At 38.0% G+C, this 25,995-nt stretch overlaps 1 long non-coding RNA gene across 1 annotated transcript; it reads right to left on the bottom strand.

The window, feature by feature from the left end:
* Positions 1 to 835: 835 nt before the first annotated feature.
* Positions 836 to 17,945, bottom strand: LOC111843831 (uncharacterized). The gene is made up of 5 exons (XR_011993116.1): positions 17,611 to 17,945; positions 16,237 to 16,296; positions 14,380 to 14,523; positions 13,120 to 13,224; positions 836 to 2,817 (listed from the first exon to the last, which is right to left on the bottom strand). It is a non-coding gene; the product is annotated as an uncharacterized lncRNA (long non-coding RNA).
* Positions 17,946 to 25,995: the final 8,050 nt, after the last annotated feature.

The following is a 25,995-nucleotide window of genomic DNA, read 5'->3' as shown; positions in this document are numbered from 1 at the left end:
TTTAAAGTTCAGATCACTTTGCAGCTGGATTAAATTGGCTGATTTGAAGTGAAGCAGAACAACAATTTACAACATACCAAATGTGTGGCTATTTCCAGACTTCAGAACAAGGCAGAAAATGTGCAAGACAGATGGCACTCACTGTTGATTGAAGTGTTTGTTTTTTTCATTTTTAATCATATTAATTCCCGCTGAAATTAAATAATGATACAGAAATAAAACTGTAGATAAATGCAATGTAATGCAACGTTATAGCTGCAATAGAATATTTTTTGTTGCTACTGTATACACCAAACAAAATAATTAAAAAAACATAATGATTAAGTTAGTTCTAATGCATTGACAATCAGAGAAAATTTTCACCTGAAATATTGTTACAACACTGACATCCACTTGCTTTACTGTGTCTATAATCTGTACTCATTGCTGGTGGCCTGTAAAAACGTGGATGTGATGTAATGCTTGCAACTTTCTTGCTAACAACCTATGTTACCAGATTAAAGTGCAAGGTGCTGTAATATGAAATACCGCCGTGCTGTGAGCTAATGTAGTGAATGTTTTGAACGTGCAAACCAAGCAAGTTTTTTTTTTTTCTTTTTAGCCAAAACCCCTACGGAGTTTTTCCACACTGCGGCAGTTTCATTCAGGCTTGGCTGCCAAGAAAACTGTACTTCTTTTGGAGAAGAACAATCAAAGGGGGAAAAGTTTCATTACTTTTTATTGATATTCCTGGTTTTGGTGTATTTGTATAATCAAGTATGTTTACCATTTCTTAAAATGTTGGCTCATTTTAGCCTGCTTCTTTTAATATAGATCGCTAGATTAATTATAGCATCAACGAGATTTCTTTCAGAGCTAATACATTTGTTTATAACTTGCTCAGACTTTATTGTGTGGGAACCAAGTAACATGTTAACATGTATAAACAAAAAGGACTGAAAGATAGCAGCTGAAACTGAGTAAGCTGGCTGTAGGATTTATCTTGCGATTAAAGAGCAAAAGATGTAACTACTGCTAATGAGGCCCATCTTTTTTCTGGGCTACAATACTGGGTAGCTGATGCCTCCCCTTTGATTAATACATCCGCGTTTTCTGAAAGATAGTTTTCCTACATCAAAAATATCCATTTCGGCGCCAGATCGAAATATGGTAGCTGCAACGTTATTGATGAGCTCCCCAGACAAACGCTCCCATATTTATCACACCGCGACCTTTATCCCGCAATCATCCATCATAAATTAAACTTTTACGGCAGCACCATGGCCCCTCTCCACTCTCAGCACAACCTTTGTCCAGAGGTGTCCCCCCCGTACCTTCATTTGGGGCTGTTGGGGGGAAAAGCCTAAATCTGCAGTTCAGCACCTCTGCTATTTGGGGCATGTGGTCATTGGCAAAAGCATCTGTCAAATCCGTCCCCTCGGTATTCGCCAACGTGAAGCCCCCCCCTGCCCCCTTTCCTTCTCAGGTACATGAATGGGGGACATTCTTGGATTAAAAAAAAAAACAATCCAGAAAGGAACAGCTGCCTGAAACATCTCTCATTACCATGCTTCAACATATCATCAGATATCATACTAAGAATCAACAAAGCAACAAGAAGTTACTTCTCATGCTTCTAGTGCAGCATTTTGCCCATATTTTCTTACGTGTTATAAATACGTATATAGCTGGGTAGTCAGCTTGAATATGCGTCATGGTCTGGAACATACAGTGACACATTTCTTCATATTTAATGTTAATTTTATAAACCAAAAGACAGTGAAGGGGTGCATTTTTTTAGTCAATAAGATGGCATTAATCTCTCGTGCTTAATACAGGAACATATCAATATTAATATTAACAAAAAGTAAAGCATTAAAGCTATTGGAGTGGGGTAAACCCTTTGACTTCCATGTGATTAACACAAACAAATGAAATAACGTTTCATTTACGTGCTATTAACTCACAGCAACTTTAAGTCTCCTTTAAGGAAATGTCAATATAATTTGAAACAGGCATCAATTATGGATTTAGAAAATACATACATGGATGTCTGTTTTAAGCATCTCACTGGATCAATGGAGCAAATCAAATAACTCTTCTGCTATTGTTTGGTTTTAGTGTAATTAGCTGCAACATAAATAGACTTCAGGATTGTGGTTATACTTGTAATTTGTAGTATGATTATCAATCACTTACCTTAACAACATCAGGTTAAACTTACACATGTTGCTCTATTAATCAATGTGATGTTAGAGTTCATCCTTGGACTACATTTTGCTTGTTTGTCATTTCCTGCTTTATTTATTTTCTAGATTCATCTTGCTTGGAAAAACATTGTGCATTGTTACAGCAATGGAATTGATTCAATTATTTTGCCATATGGTTGAACAATGGAGTGTTATTCTGTTCATAAAGGTCACAGAAATTAGTGAGGAAAGTAGGAGTCCCTCTTGCCCATGAATAAAAACGGATTCATTAGACTGACTCCCAAGCTGAATATCATGCATAGACCCTTTTAGGATCAGACAGATTACATAATTGTAGTAGGAATAGACGTGCAACAGTGCTACAAACCATGCTGTAATGCTAAAGCTACTGTAGCCAGCACTCCAAGCTTACAATGTATTCAATTTACAGCATTTTCCACAGTGTAAACAAATGCCCTAAAAATAAATAAATAAATACATACATACATACATACATACATACGTACATAGATACATACAATGTAAGGATATTTTGATCTTGATGTGTCAGGCAGCCTTTTGTCCTGAGGCTTTTTCTCTGTATCCTTCTGCATTGGCTTGCATGCAATAAGTATCTCCTTCTGCATGTCTGAAAAAGAACTGCAATGGTGATTTTTCAAAAACTCAAACATAACAATAAGTAGCTATAACGTTTACTACTTCAGAATCAAGCTACGTGTTTTTCTTTTGCAGTACGGTGCTTGAATTACAGTTTGCATTGTATGCTATTCCGTGAAATTGACGTACATAACGTAATTATTATTACTATTATTATTTTACTTAAATGTCATTTGTTCTCTGTCAGACCCCAACAAGCTGTACCGTGAATGTCGTGTTTTCATTTTTAGCCATTTTAAGCGTAACGAAACATGACATACCGTGAAGTTTCCGGTCCCACTGTTTACCAGGGACCAGCCTTAAGCCCCACCCTAAAGCATGACAACCCACAACATGATTGGTGAAATGCTGTGCAGATGTGTGGTTGGGGACAGATGTTCTATGGTAGAATGTTTTTAAAAACTCAGATTTTCAGTAAATGTTGTAATCGTAAAAATTCGTCACCAGTAATGATCAATTAAAAACTCAGAACCTCCATAATTCGGCACATTTTGTCTGAATTGCACAATGATTCTATGCGCTACATTTCAGGAGAGTCACTGAGTTAAATTGATTTCCTAAGTATGTCACTGGTTATTGTCTTTGTGTAACTCCTAAATGTGCACTAACAGCTGGACGAATGAAGTGTTAATGTCTTTATGGATCCCTTCAGTTGTTCTTCTCATTGCACAATAGTTGCCTCTCCAATGACCCCCCAACCCGAAACCCCCCCCCCCTCCCCACACACACACACACACACACGCACACACACTCCTTTAGCCCTCACTGCTAACCTCCAGAGGGTTAGGGGTGTTTGCAGTTCACTGATGGTGTACAACCTCTCCTAACCTCTTTAGCATCACTTGAGCACACCTAAAGAAACCCACTAGCACACTGCATGTGAAAACATCCACAATTAAAGAAAAATCCACAAATGTATTTCTCTTTAAATATGACCATAGGTAAAGTGGACATGTACACCATTATGTGAAGTGTGTACTTCATATATTTGTTTTTTCCAAATCTTATGTGATTACAAATAACTTCAGCATCATCTGCCAGTGATATCCATTTTAACGGAAATAATGGTTTTATTTAATGTTGCAAACCTGTTTCTAAAACAAATGAACAAAAGTAACAATTGATAACAGGAAAATTTTTATGGCTAACCATTCAACATCCACAACTATCCACAGTTAGAATTTAGAACTTTTACAACTATATTTTTTGTGTTCTAGTATGTTTTTAGATTTCTAGTATAGCGTATTCAATGTATTTTTTCCTATATTTGCAATATTTTGCAAAATAGTCTTTACAAATGCAGACACAAAATATATATGTGTCAATATATTTTACTGTGAGGTACAGTAAAATAATTTTAAACTTACAGTAAGTACTGTTACACATGTTTATTGATTATGGTTAATAGTTGGTTATTTAGTTAACAATATAAACTAATTTAGCATAAAATTGCACAGTTCTACAGCTATTAGCTGTTTTATCTATCTCAGATAGAAGTATTACATTTTATATTAACTGCTTTTGCCAACTCAGCATAGTTAAAATGTGACACTTTATTAATGAAGATTTTGTAAGTGATCTAAACAAATTTTTTTTGTGGCTGTATGTGAATGAATATACATTCCTGATTTTATATGGTACAGGTAAGAAATAAATTGAGATTGTTTACATACTATGTATTCCAGGTATACGTAAACATGTATACGTTTATGTATCTGATGTGAGAAACTTGTCACACTAAAATTATAATTTGAGTTTTAGCATGTAAGGAAAGCTATTTTGAACTTAAATACTTAATATTCTTAGTCATACTAGTGGTAATATCTTCGTATATACTATACTATATAAAAAACCAGCACAAACTTTAAGATAATTAACCTAAGTCTGAACCGACTCCACTACAGTGCGATTCATTACGCCTCCTAGTGGATTGATAAACTAGCGCAGTTTGTAATTGAAATGCAAAAAGAATGCAAAGTGCAAAGTCCCGTGGGTCGCCCCATTATGTCACATTATGCCCTGCAGTATGACAAATACAAACACAGGCTCTGAAACCCCATACAATGCTGTTAAAGCATGGTACTGGTCAGAGTCCGAGATCTATAAACAGCATGGTTAACATCTGAGCCCGCATAGGTCCTCTGATTTGGAAGCAGCCTGTCGAGGAGATGGGCACGGAAAAACAAATGGCCGGCTTATTTCCTTCAGGGGAGGCCTCTATCAGTGGCAGTGTTCACCAGTGTTTGTTCCACTTCCATCAGTCACCTAGTGTTGTCCAGGCAAGCATTCCACAGCCAGCACTGGCTTTTCCACCTCAGTCAACAAAGCTGAACTTGGTCTATTTAGCTAGAAGGCAGACTGTCACGAAAAGTAAGACAAATGGGGTGTCCTGATTGACTCTTTCCTTAGATACTGAATCAATAGGCTTATTATCACGGCAATTACAGTACTAATACAAACAGATGCTTTGGGTAGACATCTGTTTAAATGGATGGGACAACTAGATTTCCAGTCAATAGGATGGAGAGACCCAGCACTAACACAAACATTTCAGCCTTCCCGTTAAAAGTATTTAAATGGTCCTCACTAGTGGGTTCAATAGCCCTACTGGACAACAGAAGTATGGTCTGACCATTATATGTTATCATTATTGTATTTTATTTTTAATTGTTTTCTATATATCAGTGCTACGTTGACAGCATTTATATGCAGCTCAGGATGTCCCTTCTAAAGTCTTTCACTGTTCGAACAAAAATATATTCATTTTTCTAAAAAGCTTAAAAAAACATTTAGTTTATTCAAAACTTACACATATACAGGTCATTTCTATTGTTTTTTTTTCCCTCCAAATTCTTTTTTCAGATGTATACCAGCCTTTTCCAAATGTAAATAATCTGTAATTTATCTTTATCAGTTCATTTAATTAAATGTATTTTTTTATCCTTTCACAAAAATAGAAAAATTACATACACAAATCCACTGCTTCCATTATAAAATGTTTCATGTGTTAATAACTGCCATGAAGCACAATCATTCAGTGTATAATATTTTTTGTAGTCTGAAGAAAAAAAAACCTGAAAAAGCTGAAAAAGACAAAGATATTTAAGAGAGCTATAAAGTGGATTCTCCCACTTAGTCCGGTGTCCTGCGGATGAACACTTCCTTGCCATCTAAAGGGTCTCTTGGCTTACTTCCTTATTATGATGTGTTTCAGGAGAGAGACCTCATTGCACCCCAACAGAGACACGTTATTTTAACATTTCCCCTCTATTCTCTCTCTTTACAATAGTCACACCTCCTTCTGTTCCACCCACGATTCTAATACTGCACATAGTCAATGGGGTTTTGGCCAAGAGGCATATCATTGGAAGTGAAAACATGCTATGAGGTGAACCTTTTCTGGGGGCCTGATGGCAGCGATGCCACTCGAGAAGGACATGGCTGGCTTGTCTGTTCCTAACAACCAACTGTGTTTGCTAGGTGGAGCATTCAGGGTCAGTGTTGTGCTATTGTTCTGAGCTGCACTCCCCCATCCCGGCCCTCTCGTTCCTCCCCGTCCTCACTGCAGGCCTGGGCTCTGCTCGACTGAGCAGGTGTCCTCAGGAAAGTAGCCAAGCAGAAAGGCCATCCTCTTTCTCTCACCCGTTTCTCACATTTATTTATTTGATTTCCCCCCTCTTTTTTTTTTCTCCCTTTGGTCAGCGAGAGAATGAAATTACACCTCACGCCCTGTCGGCGTCGAGAGCCGTTGATTGTTTCCGCCCGAAGCCATAGCTAAGGGAACAAAGAAAGAGAGAAATATCCTCGTTTCACATCAGATATTAGGCCTCCGCACAAGTGTGAGCGTTCCTGGTCGGTGGACCTGCATTAAGAGTCAATGAGGACCACATTTCTCCCGTGTCACCCTGGCATTTCAAGAAAGGGAAATCTTTATCTGGTATCAGTTGCCCGGAAACAAGTGATGTCGAGCCACGGGCCTTTCAGAAATCGGACACGCTGTTAAACTGTCCGTCGCAAATTATGATGATAGCAGTTTCAAAGTCAAATCATGAGAGAACGGACTGCTGGTTTTCGAGACATGAGAACATTCAGATTTTTTTTCTTTCTAATTCTACAAAGTAGTGAATATATGATTAGCATAATGTATTTACAGTAATCACTGATAGACAAAGAGAGAGAAGCGGTAAGAAAGCCTCGATCAAGCTGGATTCCTCTATATATAAATATATATATTAAAGCAATCGGAAAAGAAAGTGTTAAAAGCACAAAATAAGGTACTACAATTTAGAAATATTCAATTCATTCACCTTCAGTTATCTTAAAATAACACTTGGAAATTACTTTTCCAGTATTACCAATTATACAGTGAAATTTGAAATTCTTCATGCTATGTACTGATTATTGTGGATTTTGTGAGACGGACGATAATGACAATGATGAAAATAATAATTATGATGACCGCAATTGTTGCGGTATTATTTTTCATAATAAAAAATACAAAACCCAGACACTACCCACTGAAGGTATAACATGTTATTGTGTGACTAGCTACCATGTTTACACATTTTATTCAAACATTCATTAATGAGAATCCAAAGTACTGGAACACTGTGTTAGCGAAACCCTTTTGCAAATGAGTTTCACAAGCTTCGTACACTCATAGCCTATTGACATCACTATTACTTAGCTGTTTCCTTTGCAGTTTAACCTGGAACTGTTGCGAGGTCTAAGAATGAAGGAGGAAATCTGCCCAGGAGGGATAAAGAGTGAAGGACAGCAGGGAAGTGGATTTCAGCCAAAGATGAGGATCAAGCAGGTAGGTGACTCCGGCCTGCTTCAGGCTACTTCACTCTAGCTGTGCCATGGCAGCAGGCCGGGCTCTTATATATCCCCAAATGGACACTAAACCACCTTTCATACAGCATACAACCAGTAGTCTTTGCATTTGGTTATTTTTTCGTCTTCCTTGCATCATCCTGATACTGCTTTTGAAATTCAGATGTGGCTTTCAGTCTTGCTCTCCTAATAGACTGGTGCAGATTTTGAACGTGAACCCTTAAAAAAAAAAAACCTGGCATTTCTCGGATGTTTGGGATTTCTTTATTCTTCAGCATTTAATCTCAAAATCTTCTTTTTTTTTGTGTGGTATAGCTATAGACTACAGAGCTACTGTTCTGCTACCAGGCTGAGGTGAATAGGGTAGAAAATGAAACCTCCACTTATGTAGCCGCTGCATTTGAAATTCGCCTAATTAGGTGATTATGTCATTAGGGGGGGTATGTGCATTTCAAAAGTCCCCCCGTGAGCCACTAAAATTAAAGGAGATAAAGACAAGATTCGTATTTCTTCAGGGCTGAAAGGTAATTAATGCATTTAACTCAAGCTCCTGATGCTTCAGACAACAGAAGGAAAAAGGATTGAAAGAATGAAGCGGATTGCTTCGTATGGGCAGGCCTTTGAAATACATACAGGAATGTCAAATGCTTCAGTCTGCAGCTGAGAAGCTGGAAGTCGCCATGCCAAGCAGCAAGAGCAAAAATGCTGTAGACCGGACACTAAATGGATGGTTATGGGATGACTCCTGATACCCTTATGAGAAGTCCTGTCACGCTGACATCTGCTACTGACCCGAATATAAGTGCATTACCCTTTGGTACCCTCACAAACCTTTAAAAACATTTTCATTAGAACAACACTCCTGATAGGATGAAGTACCTGTCCAAACTTTAAGGAAGGAGTAACGTCTTAATATTGATTTGACTTGTTTTCGAGCTTTAGAACTGAAATACCTAAACACTGGTGAATGATTATCTTCATTTACGATGACGAATTCATATGTATGAATGGTGACTTCAGCTTGAAGCTCTTGTCGTAAGAACAAATTACTCAAACCTGAAATTCAGGGCATCCATCCATCCATTTTCTGTAACTACTTGTCCTATGCAGGGTCGTGGGGGGGGGTGGTCCGGAGCCTATCCCGAAGGCTACGGGTCCAAGGCTTGGAACAACCCAGGATGGGGCACCAACTCATCGCAGGGCCCATTCACACACCATCCACTCACACAAGGACACCTATGTGCAGTTTGGTAAGTGAAGTACCAGACATTCAAGCAATAATATCTAGACAGGTTTGTCTAAAAAGCTCCCAATACACATATTTGTTCTCTTTTTCCATTTTTTTAATTTTCAGTTGCAAATATATTTCACAAGTGGACAAGTATAAAACCCAGGAGTAAGTGCCACTTTTGTTTTGTCATTTATCTCAGGATTTAAAACCTATTTTCTTTTTATTCGTTAAAAAATATGCAATTAATTCACTTACATGATGCCTTCAAGGGTCATTTTTGAGATATATCGCTACAATCTGCAACATTCCAGAACACGTTCCAAAAACCTAAAGCTATCGGATACTGGTGCCGTGTTTACAAATCATTAATCAGTTGGGCAAGTCTAAAGTAGCTGTCATTGGCACAGCTGTGAATAACTCACAGAGAATAGGTGCGATCCTACAAAAGCACGATACCATGGCAGGGCTGCCGGAGATAATACTTTAGTGGGTGAAAAAAGTTTTATATTAACTAAAATGGGGCAAAAGATCTGCAGAAGAGGGGCAAGGTGGGGCAAATGCAGCAATTTGGAACAACAGGTTGCTAGGCAGTCTGTGCTGGCCTCTGAAATGTCCCCTCTGAGCTCAAACTGGACCATTAAAATGCACCAAGAAAGGCTCCTTTCAGGCCTTTGAAGGCAGCCTCTAACCCAATTGTTTGCAAGGGTCATTAAAATGCACTAGACTTCCTCTTATACTTAAATGAAGACGCCTCTTACTAGCTATGCTTTAACAGCTTTGGCACACTGTTGATCCATAACAGAAAAGAACCATAAGCTCGTCCTCGCAGGCCTGATACGTCAGGAAATATGCGTGCTCCTATATGTTATGCATTTCAGCACTGCATTTTCCGTTTTATCACCCAGTAGGTATGATAATAGGACAGAGATTAAACATGCATAATCGTATTCTTTTATCGAATCGCTGAATTTGTATAAGCAGCCAGTAGTGTGCCATTGTGAAAATTAAATATGTATAAAAAGTGGTTCCCTTCAATAATACTGCTATCGGTATGTAGCAATAGCTACATATTCAAGAGTTCACTGTACAATAATGGCCAAAAATTACATGCTAATACGTGGATTATGTTCATATTACACTGTGGGGACCAAATGTCAAAAAACTAAAAATGCTTCATCGTATTTTGTTTAGTTACATATGGTTAAGGTTAGGTCTGAGCAGGGGTTAAGATCGTCATGTTGGAAATAGAGTTTTCCCCATAGAAATGAATGGAAGGTCCCTACAAAGATATAATTACAAACCTGTGTGTGTGTGTGTGTGTGTGTGTATATGTATATATATATATATATATATATATATATATATATATATATATATATATATATATATATTATATATATATATATGTATATTTACACTATACTGTATATAAATTTTACAGGTCTACAGATGGTTTTATATGTTGTAGCAGTTGATAAATTTTAATGGCCCGTGTTTTTAATAAGGCCACAGAGTTGCAGGTCACATCCCCTAATGCACTTGGTTTGTCACCTATAGTGGCTGTTACATAATACATGAATGTCCTCAGCCTATTTAAGACTGACAGGGAAAGTGGTCTATCAGATCGGACACTAAGAAAAGGTTGTGTGTGACTGCAGAGATGAAAGGAACGCTCTATACAAACAAGAGTTATACTGTAGATCTTAGTCTTAGAAAAAACTATAACATTCAATAACACATAAGAAATTACAAAACAACAGAGACTAAAAATATACATATAGATCTTATTGTTTATTTATGGTAAGATATTATATCAACAAAATTCTACAAATGCTTTGTCTTTATTTTAACTACACATTCATAATGCATTCATAAAACGTTCATAAGTAACATGTACGTATACCTACCATACTTTAACAGCTTTAATATACATTAATAACAAACATTACATGATTATAATGTTTGTTAATAATGTATATTGCAGTTAGTAAAGTATGTTAGGATGTTAAGGTATACTTTCATGCTGCTATGAATGCATTATGAAGGCACACTGAATGTTCTATGAATGCATTATAAAGGCATTATGAAAGTGCAGTTAATGTACAGCGTTACTGAATAAACTGCTGGTAATGTATGTGCTGTCAGATTCAATAAGAACTGGACATGTCACTATGATGACACCTTTCAAAAAAATGTTTTGGAACACGAGGTGTCCCTCTTGTACACTGACACAGAAGCCAGCACTGCTCACTGCAGCGCATAGAGCAATAACTCACAAACCTGCCCTTGTAGTGCCACCGGAGTCGATGGTAAATATGTCAACCTTTATGGCCTGCCTCAAAAGCTAAGGAGATTCATTTGTGAATAGAAGCTGGAGATTTCCCTCTAGATGGTCCAGTTGCAAATCAACGTTATATTTAATAATACGTTACATCTAGTATTGAAGAAAGGTTTGACGTTGGGCGTTATTTTCTTAAGTAGCTGAATCTGTTGACACACTGCTATAGTCTGTGATTTATGCTGCATATATCATTCTGTATTTAAGTGACATTTTCACAATTTTCTTATTTACGATGACAAGGTTGAGTTATGATGGTCATCATTTCTCAGTTGAGATCCTAAACATGACTTTTGTTTGTTTACTTTTTGACAATTTTATATCAACCCTGCATTTATCGTTTCTTAATATGAATGATATAAGTTGTTTTGTGTTGCAAAGAAATGCAATATATCAGCTTCTCTGCAGTCAATTTCATTGTCATCCATTTAATTGTATGGAGACTTATCTTGAGGTGTTTTACAGTGTAAAATGACTCCAAGCAATGGGACAATGCTAAATAGCACAACACTTAATGCCAGCCATTTTACATCAAAGAGTAAATTATACTCCACATAAAAGACGAATTTGTTCATTATAAACATAAATCAAACAATAAAAACATTGCATTGTAAACACAGCCTGCTCACGGGGTACAAAGACAAAGGGAAATCTTTCAGATAGGCGCGTATTAAATGGGAGCATTCGTAGATGAGCCTGAGGCTTTGAGCTGTCTCTTTTGTTCAAAAGTAAAGAGCGCATACACCTAGCTTTAAGAACTCAACATGATTCCTGATGAAAAAAGGGGGAAAATATTAAATAATCACACAGGCTACCACTGGCTTCCAAGAAACTGTAGGTGTCTCTTGGACCGGGATTCAGACAGATTGGGTGAGCAGCGTGTAACTGCTTGGCAACAGTCATTAGTGCAGATCCTGCTCTTTTGGGAAAGGAAAGTTTTGGCCTCCCCTCCATATCTGTTTCATTTTTGCCATTACCGTCATCTCAATAAGACATCAAGGTGCCGCTTCTTAATTTCTCAAGCTCTCATCACTGAATCCGAACCAAAAACATGATAGAGCTGCTTCTCCGCTAATCACTCCCCAGCCCTCAGAATCACCCGTCTGGCAGAATTTAAATTTGAACTTAATTCAGAGCTGAAACCGATTGTGAATGTGATGGTGACACGAAAGCTTGGGTCAGTCTCACGCACATCATTTCTGTGCAAAATTTTGAACTTCAACAACTGTGGACATTGCTATATCTTATCTCTAGATATATACGTCAGTCAACTGAGAAAATAGAAATATATATATATAATAAGATGCAAAGAAGTGTAACCTAAAATGTTTCCACAGTGGCGTTGAAATTAATTATTACTATTATTTTCATCATTATTATTAGTTACTTTAAATGTAATGCTAACCTATGTTGAACAATGCCACCTGTGGCACAAAGAAACACAGAAGCCTATTACAGCATTAAGGACAAGAAAAAATGATACAGAGTTAGATGAAAGCAATCCGGTCGCCGCTGAACCAGGCCGGTTATCTGCCTTCCTGGCAACAGCTGGATCAGAGATGAACGACAGCCAGAGGTATAAAACCCGAGCTGCCCTCTAGGCCGAGAACCTGGATGTGCGACTCTCACCCCCACTCAGCTCCTCCCCCCCCCCCTCGCTGCCCCCCCCCCACACCAAATGAGGCCAGCAGCAAGTCAGAGAGAAATCTGCACAAGAGGATATAGAGCTGGACACCGTCACCGAGGATAGAGGTCGCTGCTGAACAAGGAGTTCGCTGAGCTGTGCCGCGGACAGCGAATCCGGCGGAAAGCAACAAACACAGTAACCAATGATAAGTTACGCCCTCTGCCCACAGGCCCGGGCATACCGTCTACTGTAGGCGTCCTCTTTTCCTCTCTTCCCCTCTTCCCTCTTCCTGTCTTCCTACGTTTCCCTTTCACACATTTTCCCCAGCAACTCTGCAGCTAGTAGGCTGTAAAATGGCCAGAGTAAAAACTATTAAATTCAAAACAGCGGGGGCGCCCATTATCTCTGTAATCTGGTGATAATTAGAATTAGTGCAAGAGCTCCCCCAGGGTGTGAATTTGAATGCTTTACAATGCTTATAAAGGGATGAAGGCACAACCTCCTCCCCCCCCCCAACACCCACCCACTAACTCTCATAACCCCCCCCCCCCTTCCTACCTCCCTACACCCCATCTCCAACAACACTGACTACCTCCTAAGTAAAGAGATACACAGCTGATAGTAAAACTGGCCAGGCAACAGCTACAGACCTGCCCATTAATCTGATGGTAATTAGAATGCTCAATAGACTCCTAAAAGAGATGTTAGCTACCTAATTATACTATCGCCCACCACCCAGCTATTAAAGAAAATTGATAAAAGGCTGGAAATTGCTACCATGTGTACACTGCACTAGCCCTCGCAAGCTAAGGCTCTTACAGCTGAGGTAGCAGCAGTGTACACATATGCAAACGTTGGCTCTGGTTCAGGAGAAGCTGGTCGGCGTGAAAAAGCTCATTTGACAACAAGACTATAGCTGTATCTGAGGAGCTTCTGTCCTCACTTATCTGATCTTTCGTACAGAGCCCCCGCAGGGGGGATTAAACCTTTTTTGAAGCCATTCTCAGTCTCACACTATGCGCTATGGATGCATTCTGGAGAGCACTCCTTAAGCTCTGCCAGTTAGCCAGAGAACTGCATCAAATGAAACGGACGAGGGGATATTTTAAGACGTCCCGGTCAGCTGCCATGTAGCTACATACAAAAGCACTCCCAACGTGCCAAACGTCTGTAAAACGAAACCAAGGTATTTTTTAATTCCTCAGAATTGTCCTTGCGCACATTTGTACTAGGCGTATTAAGCATTATATAGGTATAACACTCTACTTTCATTATCATTGAAAATTCCCAAAAAGAATGTCTTTACACTAAAAACACTGTTATTGTTTTTTTTTTCCTCCTTGAGAAGACACATTGATTATAGCACAAGTCAGGTTGACAAACGCAACACCCCATAACCCCCTGTGCCATGAAATGTTGTTGTTCTGTCTGTCAGAGGCACTTTCACCCCCGCTGATGTGACATAGTAACCCCTTTTCGGCGGTGAAGCAGATTCACTTACCACTAAAACTCCTGCCGCAGTTCTCAAAAGATTCAATTCGGGGAGGGAAAATACTTCCAAATGGCAGGAGCGAGGAGGAAGTGTGAAAAAAGGCTTATCCTATTAGCCTGATTAAAACTGCCAACTCCTTCTTAAAACTGACTGCTGTAATTACACAAAAAAAAAATCTATCAGTTACAGTAACTCAAAACCAAAACCCTTTGTACATTTTAAAAATTATTTATCAGAAATACAAAATTTCTGGTTTTACAGAAACAACATTATTAGTCCCAGATTTATTTATTTTTTCCTTTGTGAATCACAGATATCTTTATAAATCGTAACATGTTTATGAGAATCAGATTGCTTTTGTGTTTGTTTGTATTTCACTTTTCCGTTTTGCTGAAACCACATGCTGAGGCTTGGCTTGAACTTGTTTGATCCAGAGTTTTACATGGCCAGAAATGAAACCTGAAATATGAACGATTACTTAAGCCATATAAATGGAAAATTCGAGTTTCATGGTACTTATTTTATTTTCACTTTCAGGCTGTTCTAGTTGTTTTCGCAGTTTATTGCTGATGCTTGTCTCAGTGATTGTTTTAAACACGTTTAATTTGTTACAAATGCCCTTTTAAAGCCACTAGCCACCATTCTAACGGCAATGTTACCTTCCCGATCATGTTTTGTGTGCATAATTCATGTGAGTGTTGATGCTGTATTCCAGCTGGATACAACCACACCTGCCCCCTTACACGCAAAATGCCATTTGCTACCAGCCCTGCTGACTTTGGCTACGGCTTAAGACTTCACTGAAAGTCACTCGTGAAACAACTGTTCGCAGGTCCAGTGGAACATCCCACAGTGCCCTCATTTTCAGCAGCACACCCTCGACTCGAGGCTCGGCGGTTAAATTTTCACTTGTTATTTCTCAGTGTGCTCCCCTTGTCAAGAAATCAATAGAGTCACCTTGGTTAGCTATTTGTAGCCCATTGACTGGGAGTTGTCCCTGTTTGTGTTTGCAGTGGAGGTAACGCATTCGAGGGGGAACAGAAAGCTGGATGAAAAAGAGCCACGGATATCAGCATTAGTTACACACTCCTTTTTACTACTCTTTAAACTTGATCAAAGGCCAAAGTATTTGAAGCACATTAAGCACATCCTTCTGAAAAGTGATGGAGCGCCGCACTGAAGAGGCACAGGGAGAAATTTTTAACTACTTAAACTCTTAAAATAACACGCCGTAATAAATGCGGGAATGGTTGTGCACTCAAAAGGGCAAAAAAAAAACAGAAACAGCAAACAAACAAATATAGAAATAAATACATATTTGGTGAGGAGTCAACCTGGACCGTGGAAAGAGGTAACGAATCATCTAGTATTTAATGTCATGAGTCAGACTTTATTGAGTTATTTTAATTAGTTTTATTTTAAAAAATGTAAGCATTAAGTAGGCACATTTATTTAGATATTTGTTCCTAGCTATTTAAATGTCCTGTATGTTAATTTTCGGCTTATGCGTGTAGATAATTGTTTCAAGGAGACCGAAAAAATTAATAATTATTGAATTACAACAATCAGCCTGTTTCACAATTTTATGATCAAAAAGAACATGACTATTATATATGTAATATATTTTTTGAACATAAAAACAACAAAAAAAAAGCTTAATTTTGGCATTTGCTTTATTTTATTTGCAAGCAGGAGTTTGTCATTGTTTTTTTTTTGTTTTTTTAAGAAAAAGGGTAACGTTTAGGTGCCAGGTTTAGGGGCCAGGAAATGATGACAGAGGGAGCCGGGTTTTAGCTAGCCGGTGGATCTGACGCTTACACCCTGCCAGGGACAACTTAAATGAAGTGAACACGCCCGGGGCAGTACCTCATTTCTCTGGACCCGACGCCTTTATTTTGCCACCACCATCCTAATCTCAGGAGATTCCTGTTTGAATAAACATACATAATCAGATAATTATACATTCCCTGCAGTGCACTACACTTTACCCTCCAGTTTCTTTATTTATACAGTCACATCTTAGTTGATTGTTGTTGTTTTGCTTTTTTTTCCCCCATTTCCGATTTTTCAAGAGAACATGCAGATTTGATCAGAATGGGACACTTCAGGTATCACTTGATAGGTATAATAATAATAGTAATAATAATAATAATAATAATAATAATAATGAATTTTGGTCTTGTGCATTACAATTAATGCATACATATAAATTATGTAATTTTATACGTATTGAAGCAAGCTAAATATTTTCTGCTATTCTGAAGTGGAATCACTGAATATTACAGTACAGACTTGTGGCAAAAATTTATTCCCACTGCGCAAAAAATGAAAGATATTATAGTGATACAGCTGACTTTGGTGAAGCATAAAATACAATTAGTAAAATTAATCATCTATTCAAGTTAATTGGGCAACACTGTGTCTAATTTGCTGTCCGTAGAAAGAAGAGGTAATTACGGTGCTCTTTGTTGTAATATGAATCCCCATTATGCTTTGGCTACAATTGGCTAAGTAGTAAAATATTGTCGTACTATTAGTGTCAATTCTTCATCTTCTCATCATGTTCTACAATATTATGGTAAGTAGTCTATGCACTTGTACTGTTCAATACATGTGAAACAAGTACTTGTAATTGTAAGAGAATTAAATGTCCGCTTTGTATTATTTTGCTAGTTTGTTGCATTTATTATGATATATAGGTATTTAAAAGAGCATCATGTTTTATACCAAAAATTATGTACAGAGTATTGTATTATATGATTAGAATGTAGGCCTAAATGATTATATAACATGGCCCGAAATTATAATTGTGAATACTACTACTACTACTACTACTAATAATAATAATAATAATAATAATAATAATAATAATAATGATATGGTTCAATAAATTGAATTTAAGATTTTTTTCATCTTAAATTTATTCAGGAAAAATTTCTGAACACTCTGCAAAAGTGTTTGAATCTCTCTAAAACAAGGATTACTCTAAGTAAAATTGTTTAATATATTATCTGACTACAAAGTAAACATTAAGAAGCCTTTATTTTCTGAGAAATGGTATAAACATCAATATTTTCCACTGGTCACTGGAGAAAAACAAGCGCATAGAGTGTTCGGTCATCTACTTTAGAGACATAGTTGAGCCTAACTTTAAGATGGAATGACTGCACCCCCTAAAGGTCCTCCATGTTACTGCACCTCTACCGCCACCACCCACTCTGCCCCCCCCCCCCACCTTACCGACACACTCCAGTTTATGATCATCCTCCAGCTCTCGTCTGAGTGCTTATGATCCATTTTCTCCCAGATATGAGAACTTGCTCGTTCAGAGGAAGAAAGCAGTCAATCAATGCCACTAAAACAGCCCCCCTCCATTAACAGGCCGTAACAGGAGCTGTGTCCTTGTGCGGGGATTCAGCCCATGGCTCCAGTCTCCACTCCACCGGAGGACTGGCCGCCTTCCCCAGCGCCGTACAAACAGATAGTTTTACAGAGTGTTATATCTGCACATCACTCTCGTTTTACCTCCAAACTGCTTTGTTGCGACATTTCTCCGTCTAAACAGCCATGCTGAGATGCTGAGCTCTGCCCCCGTTTGCCTTAAAGACCTAATTGTATAAAGAAGTCAGCCAGCCCCCCCCCCCTCCCCTTGTGCCCCCTCCCCACCTCACTCCCAGTTCTCCGCGTCTATGAAAGGCGATACCTCAGTGCTTCTTTTGTTTTATGGGGAAAATGATTTCAGAATGGACCCCAGTTCACCCACCTGGCATGCAAGCTTCTCTCAACTACAGATTATTACAAGGAACATCTGTTCAGAGGTCACCAGTAGTGAGCTGGTATCAGGGGCGTACAAATTGTGCGTCGTCTTTGCGAGGTCGCTTAGTCCTCCACGCCTTTGATGTGTGCGTAACGCATGGAATGATTATACACCAGTTAAAACTACACATGGCATTTGAAAATCAAGACGGCAATAAGCCTTCAGAAGACAAAAAAGATAATCGAGAATAAGTATGTGCAAATGCGTATTTAGCTACGGGTCACACTGTACACTGTCTCATAAATTACACACACATATATATATATATACGCACACATACATGCATGCACACACACTAGCTAAATGCGACAGTTTTTGATTCGTCTTTTATTTATTATTTGTCATACTGGTTAGTACTATGAAAACTACATGCATGAGTTGATGAAAATGCCCTCTGTAAGTCATCTCCTGCAGTGCTCATATTCTGAAAAAATCCAAACGAAGAAAACAACGCAAAGTGACAGGCATATAAAGGAATCAGCCTCCAGCGAGACAGACGACAGCTGCAAAGTGTACCGAGGATAAAAGACAGTTAACCAAAGACAAGAAGTTTTATTCAATTTGAATTGCAAGTATGTTTTCCCATTGTTCCACCCCAAGGAAATTAGCGGGGGAACGTTCTACTCTTGCATAATAAAGGTGAAAAATGATTAGTGTAGAACTAGCAGACCTCAAAGACAGAAGCTGTATTAACTTTTTGTGCATTTGAAAATATGTTTTGACAGGTGTTGCATGACAATGGTGCACTTACACCTAGATGTTGGTGCATGTAAAACTTTGCTTTTATCAGATACATCAATGTAGAGTGAAAATTGCACTTATCAAAAGTACATGGAAAAAATGTCAGTTCTCAGAATGTGCATCAACTTTCAATGACTAAGCGTCTACAGTGAAAGTTTTAAATGGATATTAAGTATGTTAACATTTCTCAGAGTTTTAAGGTAAGAAATGCAGCTTTGGTGCATTTTAAATAAATTTACACTACTTTCTATAGCTGTAATGAGCATCGTTCTGGCTATTTCCATTGTTGTGCTGGGTAGTAAAATGGCTGCTGGAAGATAAAATGGCTCCGTATCCAATCAGTGTCACCTGGAGGCTGTTGGTGTAGAGCAAGATATTTACCTAAGGGCACACCCACCTTTCAAAATAGTCCTGTGGTGTGTTATTATGATTAACCTATTTATATAGCTTTATATAGACACACACACACACACACACATAAAGAGAAACACACCCACACACATAAATACACACACACACACATACAGAGACTCACACATACTGTATATGTTGTGTGTGTGTGTGTGTATGTGTGTGTGGTCCAGATATACCTTGCATTGTGGGTCCCCACAATATGATGAATACCCATATTTTTTTTTTACCTTATGGGGACCAGAAAACTGAATTTTCTAAAAATCCGTAGCTATAATCAAAAAACTAAAAAAGTAAAAACTACTAAGTATTTTGTTTGGTTATTTACAGAGGTACAAATTTCAGGTCCAGACCAAGATTTTGCTTCGACCAACCAGTTGAGTACTCTGTGACTGTGACTCTTTATGCTCAACTGGTTGGTTGAAAGTAAATCATGGCCTGGATTTTTACTTTCTGGACCTGAAATTGCCACCTCTGGTTATTTATGGTTAAGTTTATGACTGGGTAAGGGTTACGGTCGTCATGTTGGGATTAGAGTTTTGCCCATTGAAATCAATGAGAGTGTGTGTGTGTGGATTAGGTTTATATTAAATTCTGGGGACTAAATGGCCTCCACAATGTAATAAAAAACATTATTTTGACATTGTGGGGACCATTTTTCAGGTCCTCACAAAGATATGTGAATGCAATTAAAAAAGTAAAAATGCCCAAAGTTTCATATTTAGTTTGGTTACTTATGGTTAAGGTTAGGGATGGGTAGGTGTTAAGGTAGTCATGTTGGGATTAATGAAGAGTCCCCAAAAAGATATTATTACAAACCTGTATGTGTGTGTGTGTATAATTCATGTTAAGCTCACTGCTTGTAAAGTCATGGTTACAGCAGTAGTTTGCCCCATGGAATTTAAAAAACGTAGATTGTCTTTGGTCAAAAGTTCAGCTGAGAAGGCGGCACGTCACCCAGATGCCCCCGTAACAGCGTAATGCCGTGCCAGATGCTGTTAGACATGTCTGCTGTCATCCTCCCCCACCCTTCCTCCCCTGTCCACTCGGGAAATGATTGACTGCAATGGGCATATGCCACAGAAAGAGACTGATTTAACTGTGACTTACCTTTGAAAGTGATATATTCAAATGAGCCTGCATTTGGACACGGCTGCATTTGCTTGAACAAAATATGGAAATGTACAACTATATATGTGTGTGTCCATATATACTGTCTGTGTGTGTGTGTATACATAGTATGGAAATGTATTATGGGGGTTGATGTAGTACGTACTTTAAATCTAAGCATGTTTCCTGTTTTAACTGTGTAAGGATTTTACATTATCAATGAAATATTTGGGAGAAGAATGAAATGGTTTTGTGACATGAATGGAAAGGTATTCTTGTTTAGTTCGTCGAATCTTTGAAAGTGTTGAATAAGAAGTTTAAGGATTAAATGAAAGGCTGAATACAACAAATAAAAGCCACTCATGCATATTCCATAACAGGAAACAGCTCATCCAGCTGCGGTGAGCCGGGTGCCTATCCCAGAATGCACAGGGGCATAAGGCAGGATACATCCTGGATTGGATGCTGGTCCATTGCAGAGCGCTCACTCTCACACAAGTCCCCTCACTAACGGCAGTTTAAAGGCACAAGTCCGTCTACACCTCCCCTCTTTGGGATGTGAGCAAAAACTGGTGTATCCAGAGGAGACCTACATAAACTCCAGAGATGGGGGAGTGGAATCGAGGCCGCAGTGCTGCCCACTGGGCCACCATACCACCTACTGCCCAATGCTGAAAGCCCAAAAACATGCATGGATAATACCAAACAGAACACTCTGTACTTGCCAGTGTGCCATAAAACAGCTGTATTATTATTAAAGTGTGAAATAAAGTTAATAAGCTATATGGGTTTTTGGCTTAGTGGAAAGTTATGTGTAGAATTACTATTCCCATTCACGTACAGAATAATCTACAACATAAAACTCTATAAATATAATGATTTAGGTAGACTTGTCTTGCCCTTGTAAAACATTTTATCGCTTCCCGTTTAGTATAAACCACATTGAGACCTTGCAAATTTCAACCAAAGGTAGTTACAGTGTTTTTATTTATTTTACTTAATTGCATAATACTAAAAATTCGAATGATTTGATATTAATGTCAAAGGGTCTACTAACAATAAACCCACCTTAATCAAGAGTTTAACTGTTAATGTTCTAATAATGCACAATGTAGCACGATTCTTTATGCATATTGTCATAGAAAGGAATAGATATCACTGTTTATATCATGTATATTAAGTGTATTACTCAACAGAAGTATATAAGCTACATGTATGCAGCCTCCTGTGAAGGTCCCCTGACTTCCGTTAAGCAACCTTTAACAGCAAAGAGTCCTTAAAGGTCTGAGCAGAAAGAAAACACCAGACGGCAGAAATTACGATTAAAGGAATAATGCTGTAAATGTTTTGTTGGCCGAAGATGCAAAACAAGCATGGAAGGGCTTGCAGATTTTTGTACAGCAAAGCTCTTTCTTCTTACTTACTTATTACTATTATTATTATTATTATTATTATTATTATTATTATTATTATTGTTATCATTATAAATAATAATAAAAGGAAAGAGAAGGAAATATAGTTAAGAACATTATTTCGATTAAAAATTATTATTATTATTTTTGTTGTTGTTGTTGTTGTCGTTGTTGTTGTTGTTTACACTGTGAGTGGGCCGGCATGGTGGTGCAGTGCTTAGCACTTCAACTCACACCTCTGGGACCTGGTTCCCCACCTTGTGTCCATAGGTTCCTGACCTCCCACAACCCTGAACAGGATACGCAGTTTCAGAAAATGGATAGATAGTTGTCGGCATGTAATGGGGGGATTGAAATGGGATTTTCATACTGGACCAGTATATGTCCACAATACAAATAACGAAACAATACCCTCATAACACTACCTTAAACCAAGGACAGTACAAAATCCAGTATGCAAGTGGGTAAAAACAAACAGGTGAAACTATGCAAATTATGTGCATATTTTAAATTTATATTCAGTATGCCTCTCAAAAATTAATATAAAACAAAATTAAATATTACAAAATAGCTCTGATGAAATATCCTAGCATTTCCAATAAAGCAACTATATATTGTAAACAACAGTGTGAACATTTGAAAGGCAGCAGTGTGTTCAGAACTAATGAACTTTAAATCTTTTACTGTATATAGTACTTTTATGGATTAGTCACCCTTCATTGGAATTTAATTATTCATACTTTGAAATATTAGCTATGTACATAAGTCATTAATGTAATCATTTATATCTAGTTATCACTGTAATTACTGGCTTAAATTGATGTCTGTGATAGTTTGTTTTGTAATTTTGTGCACTTATATGTTTGGTACCTCTATGGAATCAGCTTAAAAGTCCATGAATATGGTAGATGCCAACAGCTGCTGCATTACAGGAATTGTCTGGTACATGATGTCACTCCTAGCCTGACAACTTTAAAAAGAAATTATGAGCTTTATTTCCTCAATCGTGTCATTTGAAAATAAAGTGTTTAATAAAGTTCACCATAAGCTGACTTATTAGCATACTAACAAGTTATCGTACTTTAAAATATTTAATAAATTCTGCATTCCAAAATGATAAATTCTGGAGTTCAAATCACTATGCTTTCAGGTCATCATTACAGTGCATTACAGAGTGTCTCTTTATATTACAGTGAATTGTTGTGTTATAAATATTGGAATTTTTCACTGCATGCCTCTTTGTAGGTATTGTTATAATAGTAGCTTCACGAATACGTCAACAATTATATTGGCAACTGAACTGACAGGTATTTAATGATAAAAGTATCTGTTGGTAAGACAGTGTTTTAAAATGTAGCCATTTTTTTGTTAATCATCATATTAAATGACAAGGCAACTGCTTACATGTAGCCTAAAAATTTAAAAAGTAGCACTTCAAATGTACACTAAATATGTTATTCCCATCGCCTAAGCAGATGTATGAAAAAATGCATGTATGAAATTGTGTTTGGTCGTCAGGTGGCATTTAGTTCGGCCCGGTGTGGGTTGGTCTGCAGCCTGGATTGGTTCGGGTCTTAGGCCTGGTTCTATGGGTTCAGCTAGTCTTTAGTTTGTCCCCAGAACCAGGGCCTTGCCTACTATTCCTGTTTCCATCACAGAGAGTTTGAGTCTTTATTACCGGGTTGCTTGATATGCAAGCAAGGCCATTGACGTGCAACCTGGTAGGTCAATTTCAATTAATCATATCGTCCAGTATCTGTGATCAAATAAAAATGAACTGGAATCGGCCACAAAGGTACAAAATCACAAACAGAATTATGGGGAGCAGAGACGGAGGGACTGTATCAGTTGAAATCTAAATGAAGACAAGACATTAATAATAAGGATTTCTGTCTAGAGTACTAAAACATTTTAAATAAGCATACTGGGGTCTTACAGTCTTCATGGAGGCGGGGGGGTGGGGGGGGAAGGTGGCCACTGGCCAACTCAGGAAGGAGAGCCAGGTGACTGGGTTTAGCTGCATCTGATCCAGCGCTGACAGTCATCCCAAAATTGGCGATTTCCAGATGCTACTGTGATTCCCCATTCAACCCTGATGCATGAGTCCCAAATTTCCCCTTTTTTATATGTTGCTCAGTGCAACTCCTTCATTTAGTATTTACATTACCGTCATTGTTCCATCTCCATCCAGCCATGAAAAAGGGGAAAAAAACTCTAAAACAGCCCTTGCATTTCTAAGTTTCCTCCTCACACAGTCCTGTTTGTGTCCCCATCCCCAAAGAGCACACTCACACATTCCAAAGCACAAGGAAATCTCAAGTGCCCCAACTCTGCTTTTTCTGAAAAGCACTTTAAAATTCTATGACTTAGACACATGTTACAATGACAAAAGACAAAGATAAGTTTTGACAAGGCAAGATTTAACACCATACTCATAATACTATAATTCAAATTATGCAAACACATTATTGGAAATAACAGACAATCCTTCGGCAAAGACGAAACCATTTAACAAAATGTTGCTGGCTTACTTCATGCATTTCTCATAAGAGTGTTAGGTTAATATATTCCAAATAAAGCCTTTTACTATATATCAACAAGATGTGAATATTTTACATTTTTTTACACAAAGTATACCCAGCAGCCACAGTACAGATATTGTGTGATTGCGCATTAGAACAGATACAACACATGATCAAAGCAATTTTTTTTGAGGTGTGATTGTTGGTGCCTTATAAGGAGGTTCCAGCAGTCCATAAAAGCCACTCTCCTGGGCTTTTTGACACACTACGGTGTCTGTAGTTTACAGAGAATGGTGTGATATAAACAGAAAATATCCAATCAGAGGCTGTTCTGTTGCCGAAAACACCTTGTTAATGAAAGAGGTCAGAGAAGCATGGCCAGACTCTTAAAAGTTAACAGAAGCAGACCTCAGTACAATGGTGAGCGTCGGATTTCTCTCACCGCTCATCTCCTCCAGCCTTAAAGTGGTTCTGGACAGTAATGGTGTTTATACCTAGTCCCATATATGTGTACCTAAAATAGTGGCCACTGAGTGTATCTGCAGTATTAATCCAGGACAAGCCATCTACTGCAATTCTAAATGTGACAGTCCTGATTAGTGCTTGTTTGTCCTTAAATTTAAAAAATCCAGAAAATGACATGGGAATTGACTTGTGTACATCAATCAGTGCAACATGAAAGGAGCGTGGTAATTAGTTCATGGTGATTAGCAAGTGTTGATATGAAATGTTAAGAAAACATATGAAAAAAAAATTTATCTTGTTGTTAAAGCAGCATCCCTGTGGGAAAGCTCTTGTAGGTCTTATCAAAACAAAAATATGAAACTGAAAGCAATTTCCACTCTAGCTGTCCAGCATTGCATGATATTAATGCATGACATCTGTTTACCACATTTTGCAGAATGTACCAAATATTAATAACATGCATATTCATTTTTACATATTTATGGTTCCATAAGAGAATGTTTACTCTGACTATGTGCGTTTTCATATCACACATCAGATGCCCAAGCCCACTTCTTGGTGAGGATTGTCTTCTCTCTTACCAAGCCAAGATTTATAATTTGCACTGTAATTTTATGCATGCACTTAGATCAGATGCGACAATGTACAGATAAATTGCACAGGGAGAATGGCGGCTTTTAGATCCTAAAGGCTTATGGCCGTTATCCAATAAGGATGCACCAACCTCAGTTTAGTTGCACTGTCTGCTTGAGCAGCGTGTTTGTTTAGGAAAATTAATAAGACTGACTTCTTGGATGAGGACACCTGCAGAGACAGTGTATCCTTGGAGCGAGATTGGGATTCTGAAACCCAAAAGTGTCGTCTGGAAATACCTCTGAAATGACGTCTCTTAGCAGACTGTCATCTGTGCTGGTAATGCTGCCAGATCTGTAACATTTTATACAAATGAGGTGCCTTTCAAGAAATGAATTGCTTTCAAGGCTTTTTTTTTTCGTCATTGGCTATCAAAATTCTTTCCTTAAAAGTCAATAAAAACACCAGTATTTCTGCGGCAATTACTATGGGCCAATAAAAGGGGTCAACCTTAAAAAAATGAGGCAGTGGGCCATCTGAAAATCATTTCTAATTATTTTAAGTTTTATGTTGA

This window comes from Paramormyrops kingsleyae, chromosome 9, assembly GCF_048594095.1.
Source record: "Paramormyrops kingsleyae isolate MSU_618 chromosome 9, PKINGS_0.4, whole genome shotgun sequence".
NCBI lineage: Eukaryota > Metazoa > Chordata > Actinopteri > Osteoglossiformes > Mormyridae > Paramormyrops > Paramormyrops kingsleyae.
This window is presented reverse-complemented; position numbering and strand designations above follow the sequence as displayed.